Raw genomic sequence first — 12,506 nt, 5'->3', positions numbered from 1 at the left:
CTAGCCTGTAGAAACATACTTCCTAGATATAACTGAATACAAACATCACTCTAATTAGCAGCAGCTCAGCTGAATGTCATGTTGGATTCTTTTGTTTTTTAATTTAAGTTTACTTCCACAAAACTGACCTAGTTGTAGTGTAACTGTGTTTGCTTCTCTTCTGCTTTCACTGTGACTTGCTTCATCTGTCATAAATTCTCAGCCTTGAGTCGCACTGAGTGTAGAAGACTCCAGTGGTATTTTGCTCAGTTTAGAGTATAAGAGTGGAGGCTGAACACAGGGACTTACAGTTGACAAGCCTAGAAATGACAAAAATTTGAACTAAGAGACTAAAACCAGTATGCCGGATCATGGAATCACAGGGAACAGAACATGTTAACAGGATCGCACCAACGTTTTTAGTTGATGTGGTGTGTCTTGGCTCGATTTTGTAAATGCTGTTAGAGAGATCTGGTCAGGGCAAGGTAGGAAGCAGCTCTGCTTTTTCCAGACTGAGCTTCTGGTGGCCAAAAAACATCTACTCATCAGACGGATAAAACTTATAATTTGCCATCTCAGGGGACACGAGAGATAAGAGGACAAGTCCAGATCATCTTTTAATCAGTGTGCCCACAGCATACTGTACGTACAACACTTTGTGTTGAACAGCTGAAACAGAGCTGTTCATTTACATTGTGCAAACATGTTTAACATGTTTTCATCCCAAGTTGTCACATATTGCCGCTTTGTCGGTGGACTTTCATGTCTACATATTATGCGCTTGGTATCTCCAGTGTCTGCATGTCATGTTCTAGGACAGGTTGTCAACAAAAACACATGGTTAGGTTTAGGCAACAAAAGCCCATGGAAACCACCACGGAACATTAACAAATGCACATGGTTAGGCTTGGAAAAAAACATCATGGTTTGGCTCTACACACCTGGGTGAAAATACAGAGTTTGTTGGACATGACCCTGTCAGTACCTTATGATGTTGTTACAGGCAGCATTTCCAATGGATGCGGTACAGCAGCGTATCGTACCAACCCAGTCAGTGCCGTTTGCAGTGTTGCCAACTCCTCAGTAAGAAAAGTAGCTATTGGCTGTCCTAAAAGTCGCTAGAAGTCACTAAATGTCGCCATCGCCTAATTTGCATAATTTGCCATGTACATGTAATTGTAATGGGCACTGTAGGAGAGAGGAATAACATCGTGGGAGAGACAAATAGTGAGTAAAAAACACCCTGAATATGTTTAGGACTTTCTTTAAGTGATTTATTTAAGACAAAGAAATTGACATTACATTTACAGCCATACATTTACATTAACATCTCCTGCTCTGACTGCAGCTGGGAGGGACTGCTGCGCAAGGACTGGGCCTTCCACAAAACTGACCTAGTTGTAGTATAACTGTGTTTGCTTCTCTTCTACTTTCACTGTGACTTGCTTCATCTGTCATAAATTCTCAGCCTTGAGTCGCACTGAGTGTAGTAAGCTCCAGTGGTATTTTGCTCAGTTTAGAGTATAAGAGTGGAGGCTGAACGTAGGGACTTACAGTTGACAAGCCTAGAAATGACAGAAATTTGAACCAAGACACTAAAACCAATATGCATGGATCATGGACTCACAGGAAACAGAACAGGATCACGCCAAAGTTTTTAGTTGATGTGGTCTTGGGAGAAATATCCCTCACTATTCATTATATTCCTACTAAGTTAAAGCACCATAATTTATTTGAGAGTAAGAAAAAAAAAGGCATTCCTGCCATTAGTCATTATATTAGTCAAAGGTAATTGTGGTAATAATTCTACTACTACACCTTGCAGTTTGACACATTTTACTAAATGGGCCAACTGCAAAAATTATCAAAATGCATGCACGGTTATCACACTGATGGCCTGATGACTGGAGACATTATAAAAAAGAGTATTGCAGCAAGTCATAAATAAATAAGTAATAAATCAAATTATTAGAACTGATGTATAGTGAGGTCAGTTCTTTTTCTACCAATTCGTCTTCTCTCATCTCTTTTTCTAGGTTCTCTCTTTTCTTAAATTTGTCATGAACACACATACACATAGTAAACAGTACAAGCCAAACACACTAAAAGGCGTGCTTGACAGTAGGTAACGTTCCTCTGTGCTAAACAGAAAATCAATACAGCTATCCAGTAACAGCTGTGGTGTATCTGCCTTTGCTACAGTCATGTATCAATTGGATCAGCAATGGAGCTTCTTCTATATCAGAACACTCTGAGGAAGACTTGCTTCCCAAAACCCACATTATATAGCCCACAACTGTTCTGACACACATATTCTCACACACACCTACACATAGTCTCACACACACAGCCAGCAGAAGTCACCTTGGCAGCGGGAATGCCCTCCAGTAGCTGTTCTTGTCAGGCTCAGAGAGCGAGAGCAGCTTGATGTCGTTGTTATTGTTGTTAAAGTTGTTGTGTACATCGGCCACCAGGGGAAGAGTGTGGTGGCCTGGGGTATCTGCTCTGTTGTCAATGACAGTCAATGACACTCTGCTGCTAAACGAAAAGGATTAGCCATCTCTCTCTCTCTCTCACACACACACACACACACACACACACACACACACTACACTAGTTTTGTAAGGAGAAAGTTTTTGGAGGTAGAAAAATTAAGTACATGGGATTTTGAGCGAATAATGGAGACACTGAGATGAAAACAGCTTGTGGGCATGTTCTGGGTTTCGGCCTTTTGAACATATGGCCTTTGCTTCTACTGGTCTCAGAACACACCCACACAAACTCACACACACAGTTTACAGGGCAGATTACTGGCAGTAGTTCTATCTCACACAGGCTCCTCCCTCCACTGGACTCTTTGGGTGATGCTCCTCTAATCACGAGCACACATTCGGAGAAAAGCATAACCGTGGCCAGCCAATCAGGACGTGCATACCCATGCCATGCGGGTTTTGGAGACAGACCAGTCTTTGCCCACCTTCTTACAGAGTGGTTCTTGTAGGGGGTCAGGAGGCTACGCCCGGTGATGCGTGCCTCTTCCTCGCAATGGGACCTGCCATTGGTGCTCGAGGCCCCAGTGAAGGATCCCTTCAAGACTCTGAAGTGCTCCTCTCTGAAGTAATTCAAGACAGCTTTGCTGCTTGCTACCTCAGCCAAGAGAGTGTGTGAACTAACTGCCCGGTGCACCTCAGTTGCTTGCTGCTTTGTGGTGACCACAGTAGAACCTCTCTCAGACCAAATCCGTCCCTTGTTCCCAAGAACATAAGGAGTTTGTTCAGGTTGAAAGTAATACAGTTGGACGATTTTAGTCCATCGTCCCATGAGAGGGTCAGGGAGTGAAAATTGCATCTTCTCTACTAAGTTCATGCGTTGGCATGTGTGTTGAACACCCAGTCCCCATCAGACTCACTGAACAGTATGTTTTGGTGATGGTGTGGCGGGTGAGGCCCAATCCAAGAAACATCTTGTGAGATGGCTTTGTGAGTGCGTTCCCCAAACCTACAAGCAGGCAGACATGGACCCTCTCACTGTGTTCTGTGCACGCTCCACACGTGGTGTGACTGTGTCGGCAGCCATGTTTAGCAGGGTGAGTGTCGAAGACATATGTACAGCTGTATCATGGTCTATGCTCTGCCCGTTCATATGGTTATATCTGTTGGAAATGTCTGGCTCCTTTTCACGGTCTGTGCTCGCAGGAATGACACAAGGCTGGTGAAAAGGATTTGGTGTATGTCAGCTGTGTTGCACCAGATTCCCCTCTGGGCATGACACATCAACATGTTTACGGGTTCCTTGATAACCTGTGTTGTGCAGGGTGTCTATGCTTGTCTTTCAAACCCTGCAGGGTTAGGCCACAGCTCCACCCAGTTAGGTATGCTGGGGCCCTCTACTTCTCAGCTGCAGCAGCCTAAGTTATAAAGAAGTAGGTGGGCTACAGTGACTTTAGCTGGTCAGGTTCAGTGTGGCTGGGCTGATGTTATGTTGCGACAAGGCGTTCATTCAACAGGTCAACCCACTGTACCCAAAGAGTACAGTAGAGGGTGGAGCCTGCGTGAGATAGAAGGTTACAATGTTGCAACCCTAGTTCTATTAGCACATTTCCCGGCTACATTTATACTTATCTCAGTGTGAGAATGCATGCTCGTGATTAGCCGTGTATTACCCAAAGAATCCAGTAGAGGGTGACGTCTGTGCTAATAGAACTAGGGTTACAATGAGGACCTTTTACATGTTAAGGTACAGTTACTCTTCCTCTATTTTTAGGAACAGAGGCATCAGAATGCACTGCAGAGGTAACTGCAGTTTGGTATTAGCTTTTTTTCCAGACCTCTGATTGGTCACTATCTTCTCCTTCATCTTTGTGTGACTTTTTGGACTGAGTTTTTTTTTTTTTTAAATAACATTGTATGTGGATGGCAATTTTTTGAGAACAAACAGGGCGTAAAACCCTGTTTACACAATTACTCTTGTCTGTGTGGACCAGGCCTCAGTGCTACTTTGAAGCCGTAGACTCTCAAATTCTTCATTCTGTAAATTAAATATTGCTCCTCCCTGAGCAGTGTGTTCAGTGTGTGATTGACAGGTTCTTTCATTAGCTTGTTAGACCTTGGGGATTGAGGGCTTGTTGACCTCTGTGTGGAGAAGTAAGAAATATACAGTAGCAGGACTGTTGCCTGATTGGTCACCATTAAAAATCCCTAAGTGCTAAGAGCAGAGACTATTAGCTACTCCATTATCCAGCTTTAAACCAAGGAGTGATCTTGACCTTGCCGTCACTGCCCCTCGACTTTGGAACGACCTCACTCACAGTCAGTACCAAGTTGCTTCACACTTTCAGAGAGCTCTTAAAATCCTTGTTTCTATTGCCATTTTTCTAAAATGTTGTTTTCTGTCTTTTTATTTCTATTTTCTCTCTTTACTTCTGTCTGTTTGTTGTTTGTATAAATGAAGTTTTCTTACACTGTATTAACTGATGGCATGTGAGAAAAATAAATCAAGTTCAGGAGCATGAATATTAGAAGGAGCACTTATGTTTGCTATACTGAGGCAATCTTTCTGTTGAACTCTGGTGGTAGCAGAGAAATGTAATACTCATAGGCACAGCACTGGTAAAGAAGAAAAACTTAAAATCTTAAATGTTACTATAAAAGACATTTGCACATTGCTTATCATTATTTTGTCACTTCAGAACTAATGAAATATGTTCCACGAATTGAAACTGGACTTATGTTACCCTTATATTTCATATATGCCTATTCTTAAAAGATCCCCTGCAAGAACACAACTCATTTTGAGCCTGTGCCGCTCCCCCCTCAAGTCTGTCACACAGTATGAATCCCCAGCTTGCTTCTGTAAAGTAATAAAGCAGAAACACTTCAAAACATAAACACAGATAGTCACTTGATACACAGCCTAAGGGAGGTCATTGTGTTCATCAGGAGGCTATAGCTTTGCTACGGTGGAGCACAGTGTGGAATTTAGAGTCAGGCCATGTATTAAGATCCTCCTAACTCAAACAGTTCACAACTCTGTGGGGAGGTTTGTTAAACAGTCTTAAATATATGGAGTGGTAGCACTATTGGTTTGTGAGTGTATGTATCTTTTAATGCAGGCAACCCCCATAGGTTTACGCTACAAAATTAAAATATCTTTAGTACTATGGGGACTTGAACAGCATTTAGATTATGGGCAGCTACTGAATATAGCAAAAGCTTTTTTCTTTTTACCTAAGGAGAATAAGAATTTTACCATAGTGGTGTATACAGGTGTGTGTATGTAAATGGAAATCACACTGGCAAACAGTCCCCTCAATCTTTTTCTCATGAGATGCTCCTAAAATATACTTTTTCTTCAGAATGTGGCTGAAATTAATTGAATTTTTTTGCAAAGCATGTTAAACAGAAACAAATGAAGACCTTTGCGCACAGTAAAGTTGACTGGCACTTAAAGGAAAACTAGTTTATTTTGGGTATTATTCTCAGTACTCTAGCTATCTGTGCTGTCACTTATGATAATAATGTATTCACTGAGGTAATGTTGGGATACATGTGAAGTTCACTTCAGAATTGATTTTAAGATTCTTTTAATAACTTTTAAAGCTCAGCATGGTTTAGCCCCCACTTATATAGCGACATAGCCTCTGACTACCTATACTCCAAGTCATGACCTGAGAACCTCAAGCCTACCCTCACTAGTTGTCCCTAGATCAAGGCTGGTACCTAAAGGTGACCGGGCTTTTGATTTCAAGGCCCCGAGGCTGGAATTCTCTGCCTGAGGAGATTAGGCTGGCTAACTCATTACCTATTTTTAAATTATTGCTTCACACATATCTTTAGAGGAAAACTTTCCCTTTAAATGCTTGATTTGTGTACAGGTGTTTTTGTGCCTTAACCTAACCACACAACTACAGTACTGTTGAAATGCAAAGCTTGAATGTTTCCACATAATAGTGTGCAAATGCAGTGTATGTGTGTTTTGCAGAAACGTTAAATGCCAACTTTTTTTTTCTGGCATTTAGGTTGCTCAGCACCTGGTGTGTACATTGTCATCACAATCAACAGAACATGGTCATTCTACAAAAAATAAAAACTCATGTTATAATATAATCTTTAGGAACAGGTAAATTAATTTGATTTTGTCACAAATATGCAAAATAAGACTTCACGAACTTATTTATTTCTTTTGTTTTAAAAAGAAACAACAGAATCCATGACTTTCTGGACATAATAAACTACATAATAAACTACATTTCTTTTTTAATCAGTGAGAGCACTGTAAGATTTATCTTTCACTGAGCTACAGTACTGGCATTTGTTTACTTTAGTCAACACTTGGGTGAAACAAAGTTTGGGCCAATGACAGGACAACCCTCCTCTGAAACTGTGTGGGCTTTGCAGCCCTACTGAGTCTAATGGGACACATTATTGATGTAATAATGGACAAAAGAGAGTTCCCTACCTACATTCATCAGGAATGGTCGATATTGCTATACTGTACTTGGAATGGAATAGGACTTTAGCCAATTAAAAACCTTTCCAATCTCTTTTCCAATCTCTGTTCTGAAATCAAATTGACCAGGTTACGAGCACACCTAGGGTTCTAAAGTGCCTTAAGCTAATTAGTTTCTACCCCCTGCCCATGCCTCTAAAGTCAAAGCTAACAATTACAATCTAGACGACCTGAGTTGCTACTCTGATGTTAGCCAATTACAGCTACTTCCAAAGTCATATCATCCAATTACCTTTCCTTGCAACCCTGGATTCTGCAGACACATTAGCCAATTATACATTTCACACAATGGCTTTCTCTGGCACCCGCAAGCAGATCCTGGAATCTGCAGATTGACATCATGAAAACACATCAATCCCTCAATCTTTTCTTCAAGTTAAAATCCTGTTATTAGCAGCCCAAATGTGGTTCCCTTCAACTGCAGCTCAGGTGAAGCGTGCCCCTGTGCACCTTCTCTCTCATGATATTATGGCACTTTAAACTCACCTTCACTGGAGCAAGATAATGATAACACAGAGATGGCTGCTCTGGGTGCTTCGTAAGCTTTCAGCTGTCTGACGAAGTAATGGAGAGTTTCAGAGTTCTTCATGTCTGTGTTTGACTCATTGAGCCAGCATAAAATTAACTGCCTGATCTCATGAACTTTGTCAAATGAACACTGTGTTCTGAAATTAAAATAACATTCTCTGAGCAGTAAAAAGAAGGCTCACATGGAAGACACGTGAGCAGGAACTGGTCTTTAATTAACACTCATACTGCAGTGTTTAAAAGTAGTGTTGTGGTCAGGTTGATAGATTGGATGAAAACTGACCAAAGTGCTGATGGCAGTAAACAAGGAAGCAGTCCCGAGCACTTGGAAGGAGGCAGGTTGGGGTGGTGGATGAATCACAAAAACACTGACTTTCACTTCGATCCATGTGAACTTTGAGTTGTTTTAAGGTACGTCCTCACAGTGTTTCTTTTTTAAACCTAACCACAGTAACTTTTATTGCCCGGTGGGCGTGGCTTTCAGAGTATGCAGCATTGCGCTCTGTCTCAAAAGCAGCAGTTTGCTATTCAGAAATAACAGACTGTAGAATGGATTTAAACTAGGATTTAGAGTGCAGATACACTCAATTAAAGCCTAATAAGAGATAAGTTTAAGCCACCTGAGTGGCACAGCATTGGCACTGGCAATACTGCTATTTACTGCCTATCTCCATTGACTGTCACTAAGGCCCCCAGGAAGTGTGCCAGGCTTTGAAGCCAATTTCCATCATGGCCAAACAGTGGAGCCCCAACTGCCGAGCCATTTACATGATGCCACTGGGCCCAAAGAGACTTTTTCCCAAAGACTTAAAGTGGGAGAGAGACGTCTGTCAATGAGCATCACAACCTTCACAAAATGACTCATTTCGTCAACAGGATTTGATCCATTTGGTCTTATAACATTTGGAAAGTAAAGAAGAGCCGCAATCATTTTATCCCCATTCAAGTTAGCTAGACTGGAAGTGGCTGACTCGGCCGGTGGAAGTCTCTAGTGCATTTGCTCTATGGGCTCAATTATGTGCAAGCAGTGTGATCATCGGGGTTATTTCATACTGTGGAAACAGACCTTTATTTGGGTTCATGTGCTGCTTAGCTGCTCTCAGAGGAATTAATGTGGTCCCGCCACTAATGCTGTATCCAGGTCTCTTAATACATCCATGATGTCATTACATGAGCTAGCCTAGCACTGGCGTTATCACCTGTTGAGAAGTTGTCTTGTCGCATGTACTCAGCAGCAGGCAGCGACCTTATCTTCTAGTCCCTGGCCTGTAACGTTCCTCCAATGGTACTAGCCTGCTGCTGCTCATCTGTCCACATCGCTCTTTCCTCTTCTTCATGTATTACTGCCAGCAGGCTGTTGTTATTGTTATCACTGCTGCTAATGTTAGATACTTTACAGCATCAGCATTGAGGGCTTTTTTTCTTTTTGTCATTTTCTGTGCCACCCTTTTGCTTTTTAGCTCCTTTATCCATCTATTTTGTATTTACATTCAACTTACTCCACACTTTCCTGTCTTGATTACATTTATTTCCCGCTTGACCTTTCCTTTCCTGTCATGGACCTATCCACTTTGAAGGGATGGAGAGAGGCGATGACCGCCGGTACCACTGCACCTGCTTACAGTATAACAAGGTTCATGAATGGTTTCTGAGTATAGGTGGGCTACTGACAATTTTGGGACTGTATAAGCTCAAATCAAATGTGTTGTTCCAAAATCAAGTGGCCTGCAGCCAGCAGGTCTTTCTTATACCCCTTACAATTTTTCTTCCAATAATGCTGGCATTTGCCAGAATTGTCAGATTGCCAGTCCAGCCTGCATATTTATCAGAAACCCAGGTTTCTTAAACATTAATTATGTAGGCCTATTAATCCTGTTTAGGAAACCTGTTCTTGTTGTTTTGATTCCGGTTATATTTTCAGCAACACTCTTGCTGCCTTGCATCAAAACTATTGTCGTACCTTTGAGATGAAAATGTTATTATCCTATAGCTTCTTATTTACACCTTTAATGCAAAGAAGCAGCCTAAGGTGCTTCACAGAATAGATAATATTATTCTATCAACAGTTTTTATAATACGTGTGCATTTTATTTTATCGCTGTCAAAACAGAACTTTTTTTACAAGTCAGTAGTTACCTCCTCCTGCTCATGTGTGGCTGTTACTGAAATGATGACTCACAGAAAAGCTGCTACTGGTGGATGAAAAATGCTGACAGAAAAGTACTGAGATATCAGAGGAAACAGCGGGAGTTTCTCGAGAGCTTTGACACAAAATAAATGTACTGAGTGGAGATACTAGAGAGAATGCACAGCTGGAGTGTTTGAGAATGATGGATGTATATATATATATATATATATATATATATATAGAGAGAGAGAGAGAGAGAGATCATAGACTTTAGTTAATTTTAAGGTGAATTAATTGAGTTAATTCAAAGATTTAAAGGTGAATAATCACAACCTGAACACTAATAAGCCAAGTAGGTGTGTGTGAATGCTAATAGCAAGAAAGACTGTGTGAACAGCTGATAGTGTCAGTATACTGCTGTGCCTGTGAATAGTTTGATCAATAAGGGATATGAAACACGTGGCACTATAGTAAAATTTTAATGACTTGGATGGTTGCTTCTTTATTATATGTGTTATTTGTAGTAATAAATTATTCCTGTAGCACAAGCTGTGATAAGATGCTGAAGGACTAAAACAGCAACAATAGAAAAAAAACATAAAGGCTGCTGCAATATGTCAGTATTCAGCATTATTTACATATATGTGAGAAAGCATTCACTAAAAGAAATTACCAATTGCCAGATTTCAACAAATAAAATCCTATCTAATGTCCTTTATTTGGATGTTTTATGTTCTCCTGGTTTTATATTCTCCTCCAGTTCTATAACACTCCATATTAGCAACCTTCCAATAGAATTACCTGTTAAGGGTTAAAATGACCACTTTGTTAAGGTGAGGGGATCTTTGTCGTCAGGGTTACGCAATGAACACGATGTGAAGGTCCAGTAATGATCGTACTTAAAAAGAATCAATGTTTACTGTTGCTTAGAAACAGGAAACGCACCGCTTTCTCACCTGTTAGTGATTTTATTGACCCTTCTCCATATGCAGACTCACTCCATAATGCCATCACTTTATGTCCTTCTTTGCTCCTGTCTGTAAAATAATTTGACTCCAACCAGCCCCAGCATGAAAAAAATTCAATAATTTATTTATTTGACTTTTGTAGCTATCATTGCTTTGTTAGTATTTCTCTTCTAATGTGTTTAAACACAAAGTTGGTGCTACTTGTGCCTTTAAGTTAAAAATCATTTAAGCTCCTGTTAATAATTCAGTGGATACTGCAGGTGATGTTATTAATAAACTGTGTAAAGTTCAGATAAACTTTATTTGGGTTTCGTTAAACATTTGCTAGATACCGATACTTGTGCTTGGTCCATGCAATTTATGTTATAAAACAATAAGGTCATAACCATAAGCTCATTTTGTACAGTACATGGCAACCACATGACTGTTGTGACAAATAGACAAATTGTTTGTTCGTGTGTTTGTAGAAATAACACAATATTACTCATTGGATGCGCCCATGTGTTGCTTTCTTTTTGCTTTGATTCTTTGTTGTGATTAATCTAATGTCACTAGTTAAAACCATGTACCCTTGTGGTAAAATGTCACGTTGGTACGAAAATTTAATTACCTGTCCACTCTGCCACCAAATGGCCACTTTAATTTTAAAATCTGCAACGACTTGCCCCATGACTCACCCCAGGGGCGGCAGAGTGAATTGTGATACCAACCTTCACATCTGCTCCTTTTATCATTTCTCTCTCCAGGAGGTCATATAAAAGACAAAATAGCAAACAGCCCTCAGGGTGCCTGCATTTTGTGGGAGTTCAGTCCCTTTGTCTGAAGTATCAAAGCAGCAGAAGAATAAAGGTGATATTAAAACTGCGCCTTCTTACTCAATCACTCACCTTCCATGGGGTTTGTTTGTGCCTCTGTTCATGGGTTTTGATGCAGTTATAATTTGCTCTGTGGCAGTTGTAACTCAGTTACCACCTATTGTAATTGAATACCAATTATCTGTGCACATGTATGGATGAGAAATGACTTTAAAGTATATCCTGTGGAGTTTAAATCAATTTTGGGGCCATGTAACAGGGTTCATGATGCATTACGAGTACATTCTCTGGTGATTGAATAGCCATTTGTGTTTTCATCTTTGGTTCATTAGCAGTCATCTTGCGTGTGGTCAATACTATTGATCAGAGGTACACAGAGAACATCCTTTGCAATAAAGACAGAAATGTTTGCTTTTGTCTGTGTGCATCCTTTATGCTGTAAAGCAGGCTTTAAATTGTGTTGTTGTTTTTTTTCAAATACAAATGTAACCACTGGGCTCACTTGTTTCATTTCAGCTGGACTTTGCAACTTTGAGACAATAAATAAATCATTTTATAGTTTGGCAGAATCCTGAAAAATGGATTTGACCATTAATATAATGATTTTATTTCTTTTTTTTTTCCAAAGACAACATTCCCTAGCCAGAAAATGAGAACCACAGCCAAAAATTCCTGGTAAGTAGTTACAACTACTCTAGGCAGTGCACTTCAGTAAATGTGCCACTACCTTTCTTCAAATGTGCTTGATGTGCTTGAGTAATTTTATGAGAAGTAATCTTCTGTTTTAGTAATTATGTAGATGGGAAATGTGGCTTGTTCAGGTTTTAAAACACTTCTGCTCACTCTCCAAACAGAGAGAGTTGGCTACTGTGATCCCAAAAAGCCTCTTCATTACACAAAGAAATTGTAGGTAGAGCAAAGAGTGATTTGAAATGCTTTAATTTTGCTGCAGAAGGTGCTTGGACAAATCAGTTTCATTTTCAGTTGAGTTAAAGGAGCATTTACTTTTAATGTGTTTGTCTTATATCTGTGCTGCACAACACTCTGATGGTAAAATTGTTTCATTATCATGACAAGAGC

Source organism: Epinephelus fuscoguttatus, linkage group LG3 (genome assembly GCF_011397635.1).
Source record: "Epinephelus fuscoguttatus linkage group LG3, E.fuscoguttatus.final_Chr_v1".
Taxonomy (NCBI): domain Eukaryota; kingdom Metazoa; phylum Chordata; class Actinopteri; order Perciformes; family Serranidae; genus Epinephelus; species Epinephelus fuscoguttatus.
This window is presented reverse-complemented; position numbering follows the sequence as displayed.